Source organism: Schistocerca nitens, chromosome 3, assembly GCF_023898315.1.
Source record: "Schistocerca nitens isolate TAMUIC-IGC-003100 chromosome 3, iqSchNite1.1, whole genome shotgun sequence".
Taxonomy (NCBI): domain Eukaryota; kingdom Metazoa; phylum Arthropoda; class Insecta; order Orthoptera; family Acrididae; genus Schistocerca; species Schistocerca nitens.
In genome coordinates this window covers 771,082,681-771,105,369 of record NC_064616.1, presented here as the reverse complement: position 1 = coordinate 771,105,369, position 22,689 = coordinate 771,082,681, and the positions used below count along the sequence as shown (strand labels likewise).

The 22,689-nt window shown below is 36.8% G+C and overlaps 1 protein-coding gene across 1 annotated transcript in view; it reads left to right on the top strand.

Moving 5' to 3' along the window:
* Positions 1–22,689, top strand: part of LOC126248772 (homeobox protein extradenticle) — a 393,886-nt gene that overhangs the window by 355,126 nt on the left and 16,071 nt on the right. The window lies entirely within an intron of this gene.

Below are 22,689 nucleotides of genomic sequence, written 5' to 3'. Positions count from 1 at the left end.
TACACTCGTAAAGCTTTCAGAAAGCGGAGAGAAATAAATATGTTGCAAGAAACAGTGCTGCATCTACCTCTTTTTATTTTTTCACAACTGTCTTACTGTTTGGTCACTTGTAATGTGTGTGTTACCATTTTGTCAATAAATGAGCATAAAGAGTATGCAGCACTGCTTTTATATTTGTCTACATAAATGAGCAACTGCTTTATGAAGATTTGGGTTGCATATGTAGCCAGAACTTCCTTTTCTAAAATTAGTTACAAAAAGATTCCATGTTTAATCTTGAGACACCTGCAGGTGTAATTGTTTTCAACATTAAAGCTGACCATACCTAGCATTTTTTGGGCTCTCATTTAGTACTGAAGCACAGGAACCCCAACCAACGGTGGGCAAACAACTTTCCTGAGAACATTACAAGATAAAATTTCAGGAGACACTTTTTTTAAAATTTCATTTCTTGATCATATTAACAGATCACCCCCATAGTTTCCCTATTAACTGCTTATCAATGGATTATTGTTTCCTGTGAATGTGATATAATTTCACTGAATTTACTGAACAATATGTCATCCAGTCATGAAATTAGTTAAATATTTTTTTGCTATTATTATTATTAGTCTGATTTGCGTATCAATGATTACCTGAAAAAACTAGAGATGTAGTTCTTTTAGTATTTGTTAGGGTCATTTATACCTCATGTTGCGCATTGTGATTGTTAAGTGTAATGTGTTGGAACAACAGTGAATTAGCTAGTAGGTAATATATATAAGGAGGTTGCTGTTACTGCATAGAGTATTGTGTGATAAATTGGCTTTACAAGAAAATGTTTAAGTGAATACTTTCATTGTTTCGGTAATCGGTAATTTTACTGCAGGTTGTGACCATATTTGATTAGTGTGATATCAGTCTGAAGTTTTGACTCACATAATTGCAAACTCTGTAAAAGTATACTGTCAAATATTTAAAGTAATAATTGGTTTATAAAACAAAATTAAGAGTGAAATAGTATTTTTCAATGCAATGTTTAAAAATTGGTCTCTACAGAAAGACAGTGCTCTGATAACAGTGAATATTGTACACAGCACAGATATTTTCTGTACTCTTCAATGAAAGTATACGATTTTCAATACAAAATAGTGAATATAATATACATGTGTAAGGTTGGGAGATGAAAAGTTGTTATTTTACAATATTATCTGCCAAGAATAAAATGTCACTTTGTTAATGAAGCTCTTTTCTAGCTAATAAAGAAATGAAATTGTCTTTTTTTCCCCTTCATGGAGTCATATTGTTAAAGAATAATTGTGCTCAGCCATTATTTTATAATTTGTGTATGTTTGATAAGTTTGACAATGTTCCAAATCTTGTAGCCTAAATGTAGAAATAAATTGCAGTACATTGCTTTATAACTTCGTAGCTCTATACCATAAATACTTGAATAAACTTGGTTATACACTGTGTTAAAAGTTAGTGTGGTGTAATTGTTTGTTTTGTGTGCCTACCATATGAATTTAACATGTTAAATCAGGCCAATTTTTAGCAGACTTTCAGTAAATTTTTAGTGAACATTTCTGATGATGATTTTTTTTTCTATTACATTTTAACTTCCAGAAATCAGCAAGATCATTAGTAGAGTCTGAATACTAGCTGTTTGACAAGGATGCGAAATATCATTGCATTTGCCTGGTAATGCTTACAGAATTGTGGAAGACTGAATGTAAAATGGCTGGACTAAAATTTGAAGCGAATTCCTTGAATATGTAAATCTGTACTCTGCAAGCATCTATGTGGTGTGTGGTAGCAGATCATTAATGCTTCTGTATGAGTATGAGGCTATATAATTTTATCACTCTGATCAGTATGCAATATATATGCAGAATGTGACAACATGTTGCTTAACACCTCTTGTCAAATGGATGGCCAACATTTTTTGGATAGGAGATCAGAATTCACTGCTGAGTGTGGTTCTTTTCTTCTAACAGTGAGTCATATACATTTAGATTATTTATCCTAAATGAAGCCATTAAGAGAATTTTATAATTTTGTTGGATATACACTATGTGATTAAAAGTATCCGGACACCCTCAAAAACACATTTTTCATGTTAGGTGCATTGTGCTGCCAGGCACTCCATACCAGTGACCTTAGTAGTCATTAGACATCATGAGAGAGCAGAAGGGGATGCTCTGCGGAACTCACAGACTTCGAACATGGTCAGATGATTGGGTGTCACTTGTGTCATACGTCTATACATGAGATTTCCACACTCCTAAACATTCCTAGGTCCACTGTTTCCAATATGATAGTAAAGAGGAAACATGAAGTATTCACAAACTCCTTTTCCTTTACACCAAATAAATACACTTTCATTTACATTAATCTTACGTCTATTACGAGTATACAGGACAAAGGCTGAGGGAGACATATATGTTGATTTGCCGAAGTCTTTATTTGCATTTTCACAAACATGATAAGTTTTATAAGCTATGATGTCTCTGTCTACGAAGCTTTCCAATCCAGACATGTTTGGCACACCTGTACCACCTCGTACAATGGCTACTGTTAACCAGCCATTACCATGTGAAAATGTGTCATTCAAATCGATGCTGAAATTAAGTCTACATCCACAGAACACAGACGGTCCATCTAGCAATGCGTGTGCAGCAACAGATTTAATTGTATTCTTCTTCTTGTCAGCGGCAGATGTTGACATTTCTACATCTTCTATAGTCTTATATATTGTCTGTCTTGCACGACGTCGCCGCCTTCTATAGCGCATCTTGGCAGCGTTCAATGCAGTTGCCTGTGCGACAGCAGCAGCGCGAATGGCGCGCAAAGCGCTTATCGGTCGCTTACGTAACGCTATAGAAGGCGGCGACGTCGTGCAAGACAGACAATATATAAGATTATAGAAGATGTAGAAATGTCAACATCTGCTGCTGACAAGAAGAAGAATACAATTAAATCTGTTGCTGCACACGCGTTGCTAGATGGACCGTCTGTGTTCTGTGGATGTAGACTTAATTTCAGCATCGATTTGAATGACACATTTTCACATGGTAATGGCTGGTTAACGGTAGCCATTGTACGAGGTGGTACAGGTGTGCCAAACGTGTCTGGATTGGAAAGCTTCGTAGACAGAGACATCATAGCTTATAAAACTTATCATGTTTGTGAAAATGCAAATAAAGACTTCGGCAAATCAACATATATCTGTTGACTGACAGACCGCCAACAATTGAGGGTCGTAATGTGCAATAAGCTGACATCTCTCCAGACCATCGCACAGGAATTCCAAACTGCATCAGGATCCACTGCAAGTACTATGACAGTTAGGTGGGAGGTGAGAAAACTTGGATTTCATGGTCAAGCAACTGCTTAATAGCCACACATCATGCCGGTAAATGACAAACGATGCCTCGCTTGGTGTAAGAAGTGTAAACATTGGATGATTGAACAGTGGAAAAACGTTGTGTGGAGTGACAAATCACGGTACACAATGTGGTGATCTGAGGGCAGGGTTTGGGTATGGCGAATTCACGGTGAACATCATCTGCCAGTGTGTGTAGTACCAACAGTAAAATTCAGAGGTGGTGGTGTTATGATGTGGCTGTGTTTCTCATGGAGGGGGTTTGCACAGTGTAATTCCAGATTCCAATGTAGTGTGTAAAGTTTCAACAGTGTGGAACTACTGGAAGTGATGGTAGGTCCTGCTCCCTGCTCCCTGCTCCCTGCTCCCTGCACCCTGCAGTATTAAATTTCTATCTTTGTTCCTTTATAATAATCAATGCCATGGCTTTTTTTATCCCTGCAAAGGTTACATGGACAAATGTATTGCAATCACGGAAAATTAAGTACAATGAAGGTGGTCTTTTACAAAGGAATGTCCAATTCTTTCAGCCACACGAGTGCCTCAAGGGGATTCTTGATTTAGCTCTTCCATCAAACCAGTGAATTCTTGCTGAAGGTAGCACTTCATGATGTGTGCCAAAGGTTTGTATCTACACACCAGAGTCACAAGCAGGAGACCTGCTGTATCTACACTCTTTGTTGACCACCACTACATACACAAAATTATATCTGCTGATAACTGCACACTGAATAATGACAAGATTTGAGAAACTGCCCAAGTACAGAGTCCTATCACTGACAACTGACTGCACGTCAGCATGGAGTTGGTCTGATTCGGGAACATTTGCATATGGTGGAGAAGACGCAAGTGAATGAGGGCCTGCATTACTTTCTTCTGTTACCTGATGATGCGAAGAGAGCTGTGCTTCGGTATTCTGTCTCATAATGTGCCTCTCTGATGTGAGGAGGCTGAAAGTTGCTCAGTAAATGCAAGCATTGAAGTGAAGAGCGGTTGTGTGAGAGGAAGAGAACTTACTGATCTTGCTAAGACCAATTTTTAATGTCAGAGAAAGGGTGCTTATCAGACTAATCACATCAGTCAGTGGTAACTACAGACTTCACACTGGATTAGCAGGTGACCGTGCTGCTGGCACCTAATAAGTTAATTGCTTCCATAAAACCAACATTACATATGGAGGCAATTGTTTTATTTCTGCCTAGTTTACAAGAAACATTAGGAACAACATAGGTCGGGTACTCCATCTTACTTTGATAACATAGTTTATTTAGGAATTAAGAAGACTATTTAACAATTGTACATATTGCGGTGGACAACTAAAAAGGCTTAAGAATACATTTGTACTTTGGGAAACTGATTCAGGTGATATAAAAAGCATTGACTAGCCACAAGGATGAGGAAATTATTTTCTCTTTAAGTCTTACGCAGCCAGAAATATGAGGAAGAGGGAACTGATAACCAGCAGTTATATTACTTAATGAAGATTCCTTTGGTAGTTATTTGGACATGGTAGGCAAAGCTTGATGTGCACACACTGGAGCAGTGCCAACTGGAACACAAGAGTGGTGATTTGGAAACCATTATGACTGACTGTCTGCGATTGCACCTAGATACTCCTAAAATTTTGGAACACCAATGGCTGGTGTCCAATATTATGCTAATATGAAATTGTGTCCACAATATGTACATAACCCAAGACTGAGCTGACACGAGCTGAAACAAAGTGTGCAAAATGAGCTAAATGAGAGGAAATCCAATCAAATTCATTCTTTTCTAACCTTGGTCGTAAAGGAATGGTATAAGCAGTCCTTCCCTCCATCATGTCTCAATACTGACAACTACTTGTAGAGTGAGGAAGTTATTCAGCTAGTAAATATATTAATCTACAGCAGTTGTTCATAGAATACTCACATTTGCTCCTCATGAAGCTCCAGCTAGTCTCCCCTTCAACTTTAGCAGCCAGTATCTGATGATGGTATTGACTGGTTAACAATCTGTCTGAGGCTTAACTAAGGCATTTGAGGGTGAGACTGTACAAAAATGTGTTACTCCTGAATCTGGCTGTAGCATAGTAAGTTGCCTTGCTATTACTGAAGTAGAACATGGATATGTTTGTCTTTAATTAACTAGTTTGTGGGTGCTACTTTATGAAGTAATCATACAAATATTATGAAAATATTTGGACTGTGCACCCTCTGCCCATTTGAACTCTTTTCTTTATGTGGTGACACAGATGTTGTCAGCATAGATGAATTTGCAAGCTGCAGTTTCTGTAAGATGCTGAATGTGCAACTTGAAGATAACTGGATACAGAACTGAGCATTTTGACAAGGCATGGGGATTCTCCACCTTCTATGACAAGTGCCTCAGTTATTCAGTGGTTTACTACATGGAACAAAATATTTTGATGATGAACATTGGTACGTGCACACAACTTATTAACTGAGAAAGTGCATTTAATATTCAGAGAATGACTGAATGAGCTGGCAGATGAAGTATTGGTCATGTTTTCAGAGACGATAAATGAGTTTTCATGTCATGAAGGTTTGTGAAGCATGTGAAATCTGTCATCAGATCTGTAACACATTTAATTCCACCAGGTCAAGAATGCTATTTGACATTATGAATGGTGTTGAAACAAAAACATATATCCACGTCAATAAGGTGGTGGTGATGATGATGACCAAAGATCCATTCTTTCAGTGCAGGTGCAGATATTTAGTAAATGGCTGAATGAGCTAGCAGATAGTGTGTAGTCTCTTGTATATGCTTTTATTCCTGTATTGGTCATGTTGTCAGAGATCTCTTGTGGGAATCTGGAAAGGTGAGTAAGGGGCTCAGGGGTAGGTGATGTTATGGTTCTACTGTGTAACAGGTTGGTAATTTGGGTTGGATGGAAGCCCACTCACATGGCCAAGGTGGTTAAGGCAACCACTCATGTTAAGCAGAGATCCAGGTTTGATTCCCAGTCAAAATTATCATCTGATACGACCGATTCATTTCAGTGAGCAAATGCGTCTAATGTCACTGAAAAGTTAAATAAAAATATACTGACTTGGCCCACTGATCTGCATGGTGTTGTGGTTGCAAAGATGGACCTGGCCATGGACGTCGGGAGTGAAGTTGCAGATCATGCAGCCTATTGCGCACAGTTTGAGTTGTAACATGACGTCCTGTGGCTGCACGAAAAGCATTATTCAACATGGTGTCATTCTGTCAGGGTTCCTCTGAGCCATAATCCATACGTAGTGGTCAGCCACTGCAGTAGTAGCCCTTGGGCGGCCTGAGCGAGGCATGTCGTTGACAGTTCCTGTCTCTCTGTATCTCCTACATTTCTGAACAACATCACTTTGAAACTTCCTGACAGATTAAAACTGTGTGCCGGACCAAGACTCGAACTCGGGACCTTTGCCTTTTGCGGGCAAGTGCTCTACCATCTGAGTTACCAAAGCACGACTCATGTCCTGTCCTCACAGCTTTACTTCTGCCAGTACCTCGTCTCCTACCTTCCAAACTTTACAGAAGTTCTTCTGCGAACCTTGCAGAACTAGCACTCCTGAAAGAAAGGATATTGCAGAGACATGGCTTAGCCACAGCCTGGGGAATGTTCCCAGAATGAGATTTTCACTCTGCAGCGGAGTGTGTGCTGATATCAAACTTCCTGACAGATTAAAACTGTGTGCTGGACCGAGACTTGAACTTGGGACCTCTGCCTTTTGCGGGCAAGTGCTCTCATTCTGGAAACATCACTTTGGTTCACTCTGAGACGTTTGGACACTTCCCCTGTTGAGAGCCCTTCCTGGCACAAAGTAACAATGTGGACACAATCAAACCGTGGTACTGACTGTCTAGGCATGGTTGAACTACAGACAACATGAGCCGTGTACCTCCTTCCTGGTGGAATGACTGGAACTGATCAGCTGTCGGACCCCCTCCATCTAATAGGCACTGCTCATGCATGGTTGTTTAAATCCTTGGGCGGATTTAGTGATATCCTTCAACAGTCAAAGGGACAGTGTCTGTGATACAATATCCACAGTCAATGTCTATCTTCAGTGGTTCTGGGAACTAGGGTGATGCAAAACTTTTTATGATGTGTGTATTTCCTCCTGTTCCATTCTTGAATAGTGTACAGGGAAAACGAATATGTAAATCTTTCCATTACAATGATTGTTTCTCCCTATGTAGGTTGGCACCAACAAATTATTTTTGTATTCAGAGGAGAAATGTCAGTACAACCAGAAACACCTTTGTCACTCCATCTCGGCTATCATATCTGTGACACTCTCTCCTACTTTGCAACAATATAAAATGAGCTGCTCTTCTTTGAACTTTTTTGTGTTCTCTATCTATCCTATCTGGTATGGATCTCGTGCTGTGCAACAGTATTTCAGAAGACAGACAAGCATAGTGTAGACAGTCTCTTTAGTAGGTCTGTTGCATCTTCTAAGTATTCTGCAAATAAAGTGCAGTCTTCCATTCACCTTCCCAATGTCTTCTGTATGATTGTTCCAACTGAAGTTGTTTGTAGTTGTTGTACCTAGGTATTTAGATGAATGACAGCCTTTAGATCTGTATGATTTATTGTGTGATCATAATTTAACAGATTCCTTCTAGTACTCCTGTGGATGACTTTACACTTTTCATTGTTTAGAGTCAGTTGTCACTTTCTGCAGCATACAGATATCTTAACAAAACCATTTCACAATGGTTTTGATCTTTTGATGACTTTACTAGTTGGTAAATGACAGCATCATCTTCAAACAATCTAAGAGTGCCGCTCATATTGTCTCCTGAATAATTTCTATTGATTAGGAACAGTAAAGGGTTTATAACACTTCCTTGAGGAATACCAACTCTCACTTCTGTTTTATTCAATGACTCTGTCTTTTACTACGAACTGTGACATTCCCAACAGGAAATCATAATATAGTCACAAAACTGAGATGATACTCCATAGGCATGCAAGTTGACTAGAAGTCACTTGTGAGGAAGGGTGTCAAAAGCCTCCTGGAAATCAACAGATGTGGAATCAATTTGAGATCCCTTGTTGATAGCACTCATTGCTCCATGTAAATAAAGAGTTACTTGTGTTTCACAAGAATGATATTTTCTGAATCTGTGCTAACTGTGTCAATAAATTATTTCCTTTGAGATAATTCATAATGTTCAAACACAGTATATGTTCCAAAATCATACTGCAAATTGATTTTAGTGATATGGGTCTATAATTCAGCAGATTACCCTCACGACCTTTCTTAAGTGTTCGTGTAACTTGCACAACTTCCCAGCCTTTAGATATTTACAAGACCTGCTTGTATTAATTGATTTGAGTTGTTTCACTACACTGAGAATATCTGTTTCTTAGCTGGGAGCTGTTCTTGATTCAAATTGTGGAATTATTACTTTGTCTTCTTTGATTAAAGACTTTCAGAAAACTGTATTTAGTAATTCCGATATACTGACACTGTCATTGCTATCATTATCAATGTCATTGCTCAATGAAGGTATTGATTATGACTTGTTGCTTGTGTACTTTACATATGACCAGAATCTCCTTGGATTTTCTGTCAGATTTAGAGATAGTTTCATTGTGGAAACTATTAAAAACATCTTGTATTGAAGTCTGCATTAGGTTTCAGACTTCAGTAAAACATCACCAACCATAGAGATTCTGGATTGTTGTAAAATTGGCATGCTTTTTTCATTGCTTCTGCAACAGTGCTTTGATCTGTTTTGTGTATCATGGGGGATCAGTTCCATCTCTTCCTAATTTATTTGGTAGGAATCAAATGCCATCAATATTACTTCTTTGAATTTTAGCCACTTCTGGTCTGTGCTTACATAATCAATTTGGAAGGAACAAAACAAACATGATACTGCACTCACCAGTTACCTTAACAAAAATGCTGTTGCTCTTAAAACTTCTGGCACATAATTGTCCAAATAACATTAACTAGAAAGGCTTGCTTAAGGCTATGAGCCACAGAAAATGATGGATACTTGAACTTTGGATGATTAAATACAAATTGCTGTGCTATATTGTGCATTTCTAAGCTATCTGAGACACTGTAGGAGACTAGCGAAAAGTGAGACTGCATGTAGCTTTCTTTGACTGTGATTGTACGGCAGGGCACAGAGTGGCCAAAATAGAAGCATTTCTTGAAGCATTCTAAATTATGACACTTCTAACAAGCTGAGATCAGCACAATATTGTTTTGTACGCAGTCGAGAAGTGAAAGAGATCATCTGTGAGCATCACTTTTAGTCCCTCAAAAAGCTGTATTTCCTATGATACATTTATGACTAAGTTTTGCAAACAGGTATGTCCTCAATAATTAAATAAAACACCATTAAGGTATTTATCAATGTCTGCTCTCTCAGTTCAAAAAAGAATGCACAAATAATGAAAGACAAAAGCTAACAGAAATTCATGCATCTGTAAAAAGAGAGATGGGCAATGCACACAAAAACGACCACCGTAATACCTTAGCAAAAGATCTTACTGAGAACCTGAGAAGATTCTGGTTGTACATAAAATTGCTAAGTGGCTCTAGGGTTCTACCCAGTCACTCGTTGGCCAGTCAGGTGCGGCAATAGAAGACAACAAAGAGAAAGCCAAAGTTATAAATCTCGCATTTAAGAAGCTATTCACACAGGAGGATGGTAAAAATATACATCGTTTGACCATTATACAGAGTCATGTATGAAGGACATAGTAATAGGCATCTGTGGTGTAGAGAAGCAACTGAAAGAGTTGAAAACTAAAAACTCACCTGGTCCAGATGGAATGACAGTTCAGTTTTACAGGAGCTCTCTATGACAGGGTCGGCCAAGAATTTGACTTGCAAGCTGTGCCGTGGAACAGGTGCCATAGTGCTGAGCTAGGCTGCTCACTTAACCCATGTAATTGTGACTTATTTGGTTTCATAAGGGAAAAAAGATCTTTCACGGACATATGTTGTTTGAAATATTGTAGCACATCCACAACACCATAATGGAGATGTGGAGATTCTGACTAAGGTAAACAATGTAGATGTCCTGGAGAGTTTTGATGTAAAAGGAATTTTTGTCTTTAAAATGGGAATTGTACTGCAGATCACTCATTTACATCCACACATGCATGGGGCCACTTTCAACTGAGATGGCAAACGGTCTCAAAAACAGATGTAAGATTGGCTGTGTCCTCAAAATGTTTAGAAAACTAGTCTTGTAACACTTTCATGACCACAATGAATTCTTCAAACCTTTTATATTCATTAATGTGCGTGACCTTTTGGAACTGGACTGTGTTTGTCAGAGTTTCTCTTTTCTACAATGTGATTTTCTTTTTAAATGCACCTCCATCAAATCAGATATAAGTTGTTTCTCACCTTTCAGTGTCTTAATGTGGGCAGTGTGCACTTGAGTCCACTTAAAATGTGAGGTCTGCAATCCCTTCCAGATATTCTATAAGAGACGATCAAAAAGTTTCCATTTGAGGGCACTGCTGCAGCATATATGCAGTGTAGCACAACTCTGATGTGGATATACAAGCATTCACATAGAGGCTGGGGATTAGAATGTCATTTGTGTCTTTCTGATGTGCATGCGGTAAATGCAGAGACGTGAACTATGGCAATATTATTACAGAATTTGACCAAACAGGACCAGAATGCTCTTTTTTTTTTTTTTTTAAAAAAAAAAAGGCTGCTGAAGAACAAATTCCGGTAGATATCAGTTGGGGAACAAAGAATGTTTGGTGGGCAGTGTATCTGTCTAAAACCTTCATTGTGGAACAGCATGACAAGTGGTGCTGCTGTGTACATGTGTCCCCGTATCGCTTATGTTGTAATGCAGAAGTTACGCCAACTCAAGTATGAGACCCTCAAGAACCCACACTATAGTCCTAATATCTCCCAATGTAATTATCATAAAAAAAGGCCCTGATGGGAAGAAAATTCCTGTTGAATGAGGATGTGCAGCCAGCAGTTACAGACTTCTTAATGCAACAGGACATGGTGTTTTCCCAAAGGAGTATCTTCAGCCTGGTGCATCAGTAGGATGTCTGCCTCAGTCCTCATGGTGATTTTGCCTGATTGGCACACCAATTCTGGAGTGTACAGCCTCTTAACAGAAACTTTTTGATCATCCCTTATAATTTTCATTTCTCCACTCCTTTTTCCTTCATAAATTCAATAAGAGCACGTTTTAAATAGGAAAACTATCCGTGCATGTTCCTTACACCGTACTTTGCAGTAATATATTAAGTCTCCATACTCTTTATTCAATTCCATCAAGAACTGTAGCAACTAGCAGTGGAATAATGTATGCAACTGCAGAAATTTTACATTAATACCACCAATTTCTTCACATGCTCCATGCCTGCAAATTTAGTGCAAAGTGCTTCTGGATATACAGAAGAATGAATCCTGACTGTTGATCATCGAAATTTTTTTGCACTTTCATTGTCATCTAAATTTTTAAATTCCTTCTGGATGTTATTTTAATGTCATCTCATAGAAAATTTGCAATACCCATCAATTATGTGAGTGTGTAACAGATACTGAGAATTCTCATCCCTCTCTTCTTCCATTCTCATTCATTTTTAATGGCTTGTGATGATAGATTGCTTGAGTGCCTCTTTTTGTGCAAAGAGCCACTGTACCTGTGAACATACTTCCATGCCATGAACAAATAGCAAAGGGTAAACAGTGCTGACACCTCATTTCTGCTGAACTGAAGAGAGTTGTGCCGTCCAAAAAATGCCACACTGCCATGTTAAACAAAATGTCACACTGTATTGGGTGCTTCCCAGAAGCACTGAACAAAGCTGAGAGATGCCGTATGGTGTGCCCATTAATGAATGACCAATAAGGGAAGAGTTTATTAACCAGAAATTGAACACTGACTTAACAGAAGAAAGTAGTAGTTCCTGGAGAGCACTGATAGTTATCACAACCAAAAAGATTGCACAAGGAAATATACTCTCTTATGAAATTTGTTATTAACAACCAAACCCAATTCAAAAGTAATAGCAGTGTGCATAACTACAATACTAGGAGAAAGGATGATCTTCACTATTCAAGATTAAATCTAACTTTGGCACAGAAAGGGGTGAATTATACTGGCACTAAAGTCTTTGGTCACTTACCAAATAGTATCAAAAGTCTGACAGATAACCAACAAGTATTTAAGAAGAAATTAAAAGAATTTCTGAATGACAACTCCTTCTACTCCATAGAGGAATTTTTAGATATAAATTAAGAAAAAAAAAACAACAAAAAATAATTAAAAAAATTAAAAAAATAAAAATAAAAAATAAAGAAAAACAAAAAACACAATAAAATAAAGTTGTTATATTAACTTAAGTATGTTGTTAAATTAACCTAATTATGTCATGTATTGGAAAATTCGACTCGTTCCACATCATTACGAAATATCGTATTCATGGTCCATGGAACTAGTATTAATCTAATCTAATCTAATCTAATCTAATACCAGGTGGCCCTTGCAAGCTGTCCTCTGTAGGTTTATGTTTCCCTCATACATTAGTGCAGAGAAGGGTTGCCTCTTCACTGCTGTCCAAAGTGGAAGTAAAAGTACAAGCAAACCTCCACCAAACTGTGCCGCCATCTGCCAGAGTTTTCTTCCTGCTTCTGCTCTGATAAGGTCACGTGGCCATCTGTTTGTAGTACAAGTTAACTGCAATGTACTCCAGTGAAGACTACACCAATATTATAGTGATCTATGGGGAGATATGCTACAATGCAGCTGAGGCCCAAAGGCTATATTCACAACATTTTCCAACATGACATCTATCTTCTGCACATGTTTTTAGACATACAGAGATGAGTTTAAGCACTGAGGGAGCTTTCCAAGTACAATGTGTCATGGAAAGACCAATTCGTGACGCACCCAATGCTGCCCAGCTCGTTACTGAGTATTTTGAAGCACATCCCATGTATGGTAAGCATTGCTTAAATGAAAATAATACATATGTATAATATAGTATAAACAAAAGTATTATTGTGCTATTGCATTTAGGTTGCAGTATAATTTGTACCTATAATAATAATAATAATAATAATAATAATAATAATAATAATACTGTTATGGTCATTATTATTAATATTATGAAAGTCATTAGATCTCACCCAATAATACCAATTTGTCATCAAATTAGGACAAAGAAGAGCTGCAGCAGGCCTGGGGATATCATCTTTGGTATAACGGATTCAGGAGGAACACAAACTGCACTCCTTTAAACTGCACATACACCAACAGCTATATGAAAACGATTTCCAAAATTGGGTATTGTTCTGCAGGTGCCTCATAAATAAAGTAGCCATAAATCTGGAATGCATCAGGCAGATTTTATAGGGAGATGAATGCTATTTCACCAATGATGCCTCTGTCAATAGACACAATCTACATAAATGGGCTCCTGCAAATCCTCTCCAGTTACAACATCACAGGCGAGCTTACTGGGGTGTTAATGGATGGTGCGCCATTCTGAGAGACCACATCATTGGATCAGTTTATTTGAATCCCACACCAACTGGTCTACTGTACTTGCAATTCCTACAGAGTGAGCTGAATCTTAGGCATCTCCTAGAAGACATCCCACTTTGGTCAGTTGTGAGACACTGCCTTCAGCACGATGGTGCACCATCCCATTACTGTAGAGGGGTTAGAGAATATCTATAGTGAATATGTGTGGTTTCTTGCCCTTTTTTTATAAGAAAACTTGTTCACTCCTTCACTTGCTTTTTTATAGTAATCTTCCCCAGAACTTACAATTATCATTACTACACCCTCTTTTTCAGTTATGGTTCACTATTTTTCTTATAAAAATTCAGTTTTTTTTGAAAAGCTGAATGTAAGGAAGAAAAAAACTTGATTTTTTGTGAAAAAAGTGAACATAAGAAAAAATTGAATTAAAAAAATGGAAACAATCCCCCTTTATAGATGACTTTAATATGTGACTTAGTATGTGACTTAGTATGTGATTTAATCTGTGACTTGGTCTGTTTTATTTATCATATGGAAACAACAGCAAAGATTGACAAGTACATGAAGTTTAATTTTACATGTATATTTAGTTAAGTATTTACATATACTTTAGTTTTACTTTTTGGCACAAACTGTATACACATTTTTAAATTGTGAAAATTACTAACTTAATATTGCTGCCTACTTTGACTGATATAATTGCAAGTTAGAAAAGGCAGATACATTTAATCATAGTTCAATATCTAATGACTGAAGCCAACTACTAGTAGAGGCAGTGTCATTAATAAAGTCACTGTATGGCCCAGGATACTTCCTCTGAAGACAGTCTCTAACAATATGTTGAACAGTTTGTTCTTGGGCCCCACAATCATAGGTTAGAGAATCTCGGAGTCCCCACTTGTGCATCATAGCATTGCACCTGGCGTGGCCATTTCTTATTCTGTTCAGCTTTGTCCACTCCCTTCTCTGCAGATGAAATCCAGGTAGGCTAGCAGTTGGGTCTTGGATACCTCAAAGGGCTATTGTTGCAGCATTCCACTCTTCTTTAATGTCGAACTTCTTATCATTCCGTCCATTATACCACAATGGATTGCGAGATTTTAGGTGGTCTGGGTTTAGGGTTGTTTCAGACTGTATAAATTGGAAGGTCTTGTGGGTAGTCGGGGTGGTGTGTTTCCTCCATTCTTGATTGATTGCTTCTTGGTGTCATAATACAGGTGGTGGTATGTTGCTGCTGGTGTGCAGCTAGGGCATCAGGGTGGATTTTAATGTGCCCATAATAATCCTCATTGACTCGTTCAGGTGTACGTCCAGCTTCCTCGTGTGGGCACTATGTTGTCACACTGGAGCACAGTATTTGGCAACTGGGTACACCACCATAAGTACGGCAGTACAAAGAGTTGATGCGTCGGCACCCCTTGTTGTACCAGCTAGTTTCTTTACAATGTTGTTTCGGGTCTTTAGTTTTTGGCTTGTTTTTTTCCAAGTGCTTTTTATATGTCAGAGACCGATCTAGTGTGACACCAAGGTATTTAGGCTGGAAATTATGTCTAACCTTTTGTTGACAAAAGCTGACATTCAACTGCAGGTTTGCAATTCTATTGTTTAGATGGAATGTGCAGACTTCTGTTTTTGCTGCATTTGGATGGAGTCTTCATGCTTTGTAGTATGTGTTGAGAATTTCTAAGTCTCTAGATAATATAGCTTCTCCTTCCTCAAGTGTGCTGCTTTGTACAGCTATGGCAAGATAGTCGCCATAGCAAAACGTTGTGCTAGCAGTGTTTGGCATGTCACTGGTGTACAGATTGAAAAGTAGGAGTGCCAAGATGGACCCTTGGGGGAGCCCATTTTTCAAGGTAAATGACTTGCTCTGTTTTTGTCCAATGATAACCTTGAAGTAGTGCTTGGTTAACATATTTCCTACAAGTGTCATCAGTTTCTTACTTGGGACATGCTTTTTTTAACTTCAGGAGGAGTCAATCTAGCCACTCAATGTCAATTGCTGCTGACAGACAGATCAACAAAGGCCACCGATGTCTTTAGTTTCTTTTGGTCTGTGACTAAGCCAGTTCTAAAGCAACTATTACACCAGCACTACTGAAGTCAATCAAATTGTCTTTTTTGTCGGTTAGAGCTATTTCTAAATATTGAATAGGATAAAAAATTGGAATATATACAGGATAATTTGGTTCATGAATTTTTGGTCCACCAAATTCTGCAATTGGTTTGAATGAAGCAATAATATTAGTTTCTCAGTGAAATGATAAGTATGCTTCACAAACATTTCATCAGCCAAATTAAAATTTATATTAATTAATTTGAATGATATGATTTTAGCCACATCTTTAGCAAAAGATTTTTTATTAGTTTCAATGGTTTGATAAATAAATCCAAGCACACTTTCAATGCTATCTTTTACATCCTTATATAGTTTAACATTGCTATCAATAATAATTCCACTTAAAATTTCATCTGCTTTAAAGTGAATATGTGGCTTTTTTGTGTGAATAAACTTTTCTAATCATTTTAAACTGTATTGGTCAACATGAATTTCCATCGTTTCTCCTTGACAATAACATTTATTATTTTTTGTGTAATATTTGGCCTTAGAAATGTTTTACAACAACCAACTATCATACATTAGTATAGCTGTCTCGTATAGGCACGGTTAATATTTTTTGAGAACAAATGACTTACCACTCAGTTGAGTTAATCTACTCATTTATATTATTAAAAATCATTTTAATTAAATGAAAAATGATTGGAAACCATAAATAAGAATTCCAGAGACGAAATCAAAATATAAACATGGTAAGTTTTCACCCAACTCTATTCGATGCACAATAACAGGACCAAGCAGATGTGGAACAACAACATTAATGATCGATAATTGTATTTTAATCCCTTGTTGGTTAAACTGTAATAAAATAAATTATTTGTATGTTTATTCTAAAAGTTTAGATCAATTGATACATCAAGAATTTATGAAAATGTGCGAAAAAATTCAAGATAAGCATAATGAGAAAGCTGCTACTTTTATTCCAAATAACAATGAAATTGTACTGCTAGCTCAATGGCGAGATAATTAATTTGTAGTACAAGATGACGACATTCTTGAAAATCATGGTATCATTAGAAAATATTATACTAGAGGAAAACATAAAGGAATAGTTTTCATTTAACTCAGACATAATCTAAAATACCAAAAAAATTATTAGAGATAAAATTTTTAAAATATTTTCAGATGGGATGACACAAATTTAAATCACATTTCCCACAATTTTGTTTGTGGTGATTTAAAGTTTGATAATTATAAAGAAATGTGTAGTAAATGTAGGAATAATCAGTTTGGATTTTTTAATGGACATGACTAGAAAACAGAATGAAGGTAGTTCAGAGATAAAATTAAATCTTTCACAAAAATATAAGTGTACCTAATCACTACTCTTGTTTCTCTTACAACAAAAATGTTAAAAATCATTTTGTTTATGGTTTTTCATCTATATTAAATGTTCTCGAAATATGTCCCAGAGGTCATTAAAAAGCTAAACAAAATAGGAAAAAAAGGCAAATAGGAAAAAAGTTGAAGAAATGAAAGAGCAATTCAAGTTCTGGAGAAAACAACCAAGTATAGAAAATGAAAAATATAAAAAAATATCAGGCTGTTATTGATGCAATAGAAAAAGTAAAAGAAGGGATTGAAGATTTAGGTGATATTGTTCCAAAAGTTATTGAAGAAAATAGAGAGGTTGAAAAACATCCATATCATCATAAATATTTAGAATAATTTTCACCAATTAAACCATATGAAGGTCCAGAGCATGGGTTTACGTTAAGTGGATCAGAAATTCAAAATGTATTGAATAAATATGAAGGAGAGACCAAAGGTAAAACAAAAGTTGAAAGATAAAGCTCAGAGTAATTTTAAAAAACAAATGTAAGTGAAAGGATGTCAGACTTTATCAGCTATAGTGAAGATACAGTTTTTGGATTAAAACATGTTGGAACATTTAAATTTGTTGGTCATTTACTAGTTGAATTCAATGGAGATATATTAAAAATTGACAAAAAACAGTACAAAGGCACAAATAGACTAATGAATCTTTTAACTAAAAAACAGAGTACTATGGATGATAGGGGTGAAAAATTTAGTGATGTTGATTTATCAGATTAAGCAGATATAATGTATTATACACTAGCATTATATTCTGAAATTAATACAAATAAATAAAAATGAAGTTAAGGTAAACAGTACAATAAACTGATAAGAGTAATTGCTGATGTCTGTTTTCCAAAATTATATCAAATACAATCAGAGCCAGGAATACAGCGCCAGATGAAGTAGTCCAGCTAAAACAGCCCTCGGGGCATAGCTTGTTGAAGGTTTAATAAAAAAATTTACAGAGAAACAAGTTGATTATGTTTGGATGAGTGATCTTAGAGATTTTATCGATCGATTAGCAGTAATTCATAGAGAAGAATTTGCTGGAAATAAAGATTTTCATAATGAAAAAGTAGATATAACACAGGTGTTATGTAATAAATTCGGTGATTTTATAATCAACATTCGAAAAGGAATTCCATAGCAGGTTACGTTTCTGAATAACTTACCACATACATTTTGGGAAAGTGAAAAATTTGGAAAATGCTTAGTAAATACATTAATTAACGAAATTCCGTTAAAAATGCATCATCCAGGCCATAGATTTCATTGCCTGGGAACCAAACTAGTTGAAAGATTATCTAGAGGAGATCAAGGAGTAAATCCATTAGATGAAGCACACCAAAAAGATGATATTGCCTGTAGAGATAATAAATATTTACAAAAAAAGACATGAAACAGATAAAGAACTTCAGTCAGCTGCAAAAGAAGGAATGCATGCTTCCAGTGCTTCATTAGGGGGAAAATTAGGAGCAACAGTGGTTAGGAGAATAATTTATGGAAAGAGAACATTAGGTATTGAACTTGAACTATGTGAAAATGGTTGGGGATTATAAAAATTTCAATAGCACCATTTCAGTGCGGGATTATAAAAATTTCAATAGCACCATTTCAGTGCTACCCAAAAATATTAATTCTCATAAAGTTTTTTATCTACATAAATGAATAACATTAGCATTGATTACACTTTGCTACCTAGTTGCATGACTAAACCAACAGCTACAGCTGGAGTAAAAAGATTGCAAAAATAATCCATGTGAATCCTAATGCATTAAGTAATTTTAAATTGAAAAACTTGCTAAGCAAATAAAAATTAAATACTTTCGATATGTTTATATGATTGATGAATTACCTAAACATCCTAGAGAATATGAATCTGGAATAGTTAATTTAGATACATATATTAATCCTGGCACACATAGGATAATGTATAATAGTAGTATATAATAGTATAATTATGTAGATAAAAAATTTGTGTTTGATTCATTTCGATGAAATATTTATAAAGAAGTGGTTAAATACCCTGGCTCAAGTCAGCTGTACTACAATCAACAACAAACACAATATTTTAGTCAAGTAATTTGTGGGCATTTGTGCATATTTGTGTTATAGCTATATCTGCTAAGCACAAGTTTAATGATATTTTAAATTTAATAAATAGACTTTTTTGGGAATAAGCTGGAGATGCAGATTCAGATGCAGTCGGGAGACTGCCTTCGCTGTAGCCAGTCTGCAATGATCAATGAACCAAATATAAATTTAAAAGAATTTGAAGCAAAAATGTATCCAAAAATAGAAAATTTAATCAAATTATTTCATAAAGAATTACAAGGTATTTTGAAGTAACTAAAGGATGTATTGATTTCAGTGGTAGAGTGTTAGTAGATTGGAGTAGCCAATAAGCAGTTGCGATGCAGTTACCAAACAATATTTAGAAAAATGATATGTTACAAAACCTGAATATACAAGTGTTCTGACACAATGCAATAATTATATCACTAGAATATATTTAAATGAAAAGTTTAATCAACTTCACAGTGATAACTATAACACCTTTGCAAATTACTTTACAAAAAACGAAGTAGAAAAACCTTTTACACATTATTTCTCAAAGACAGTTTTAACACCACACCTAAGTCAGGTAAGTGATCTTCAAGACTGCATGACAAACATATACTGAAATATAAGTTAGTTAGAAGTGATGAAACTTTAGTGTATATATTTGAGTATGATGTAACAATCAAGAGAATTATTTTGTATGGAGCCAATGTAAATGCTGACCCGGTATCTACTGATTTTAAAATATGCATAAAAATACTTAATGTCAATGAACTACAAATTTATATCCAATTGCATTCAATAATCCATCACTTGAAACTGATAGATAAAATATTTATATCTCTAAATCAATCTATTAAAACCATAGATGTTTGCATAGCAGCTTCAAGGTTCTCAATGTTATACTGATGACACATGTATATGTAAATAACAGGCAAGTCCCCCCTCTGAATGCACTATAGAAATCTGTTCCAGAATAACATCGACTGCTTTCTCCCTAGCAATCCTAATGGGGCAGCCCATTCATCACTTAATTTACCAGTCAAACTGCCGCCGGTCTGGGAGCACCATCCACCATTGTTTTCTGCAAACGAGACTTCCAGCAGCAAAAAAACTATTTTGTACAGATCGCCATATTGCACTGACAGTTAAACCCTGCAAAAGTGCCCTACATACCGTCAAATACTTAAAGACTCTTAGTCAATTACATTGCTCTGTCACTGAGGATGGGAGCTTGAATACTAGAGTGTGAAACCGATCACCAACATTGCAATACATCACCACATACCGTGTCAATGTAGTAAACACACTATTCGTATCCTGTATACAAAATCGATCCCTTTTGCATCATTCATATAGCTATCGACCGCCAGACACTCAAACATATACCACGAAGACAGGCAGCACGGTATGTACTCCTCGCAGCACTAGATATTTTCCCACAGCCAACAGTCAGGAGTCACCCGCTTCTGACACTTGACCAGAGTGCCCTTGGTGGTCTGAAGTTACTCTCTGAACTGTTGTACAAAGACGGGTTCAATCCAAACCAATCTCCAGACTCTGGGGATTACAAGAACACATGTATTTTCACACATGGTTTGTTAGAATATTATACCATTTACATGATACTTCTCGATATCAAACACATGGCAATATCGTTTGCATAGCATTATCGCTTGCACAACATAATTCCGAAGATTTAGACTGGAAAGTACTTTTCTAGAAACCCGAAACTTGAGCTAGGTGTAGCGTGCTATAAACCATTAAGTAACTAGAAACTTACCCCATTTGCGAAGAACATTATGTGAAAACTCAGAAAAAATAGAGGAAACTGATAATGACACTTGCAAATACCGATGTCTATGATGTAACAAAATATCTCTAAGCACTATGGGACTTAACATCTGAGGTCATCAGTTCCCTAGACTTAGAACTACTTAAACCTAACTAACCTAAGGACATCACACACGTCCATGCCCGAGGCAGGATTCGAACCTGCGACTGTAGCAGCAGCACGCTTCCGGACTGAAGTGCCTAGAACCGCACGGCCACAGTGGCCGGCCATGATGTAACAGATTCCAAATCATCCCTATAATTTACAAAGTCAACTTAGGTGTTTCTTATGTCTAGAGAACCAGAAAACGTGTCTTTCACCTATCTTCCACCTGTGAGATGCAAATGTTCTCTCAACTAAATAAAGGCGCGAAATGCACAACAACACGTCCATATTTAATATTCTCAAATTTCCACGTGATCACGAAAGCTGTCCGACACATACTAAGTATTAGTTCGGTATTTGGCAATGCAGAGGACGACACTGTTAAGCCAGCTACATTGATGCATCCCAACAGGTCTCTCCATCTGGACAGCTCCTACCGTTAGCCAGAAACGTGAATCATACCCGCCACCGGCCATCGGCACTCCATGGCATGCATCCCCAGTAAGAGAATCATTCTAGGAAACCGGTCGCATATATATTTTATCACTGTACTTACAATTAAATATCACGATCATGGTCTCAATTGCATGACGTCGACAGTGAGTGAACTATGGAAATACACCCTGCTAACGAATGTAGCTCTGGAAATAGAAATATCTGTACCATTCTTATGACTTGACATACTCTTCCCTTTGCTGTCACAGTATCCCACGTCAAATCCATACCTTTCTTACAACAGGAGATAGTTATTTCCTTTGCACATGTTTGAACACACACACACACACACACACACACACACACACACACACACATTCACACATACTTTATAAGCCTGATGCTCACGGCGAACTTATCATGCACCCCCTACTACTAAGTATAATACTTGGTCAATAACTGATTGCTGGTGATACGAAATAATACTGATCCAAAATCAGCGATGGGTGGACATGTCTCATAAGTTTTCATGTGAGTGGTACCACTGTGTCTTAGAAAGAGAGGCGTAACAGTCTTAGAAACCGCCAGATGTTAAAAAATCCGATCGCAGCAACTACTGCATGTTACTGTCACAAACGGTCTTGGTTCTACATGTGCATACAAGTATCCATGTTAAAAGCTAAACTGGCTTTATAAATCGAGGTATCGTATTACCTCTGTATGAAGTGTTTTTTTTTCCGGACAAATACTGTGACACTGAATATAGATGGTGATCGCCGGACTGTACACTATCAGACCAGCAGTGCAGTTACACGTCGCCGATGGTGCAACCTTGTAATAAAATTACCCAATTAAAAAAGTGATTCGGTTAAGGAACGTGGTATGAAGCCGGTATTTGCAACTCCCTCACGCCGCCGCCGCTAGATATTTCTCCAGTACTTGTAATTCATTCTGTCT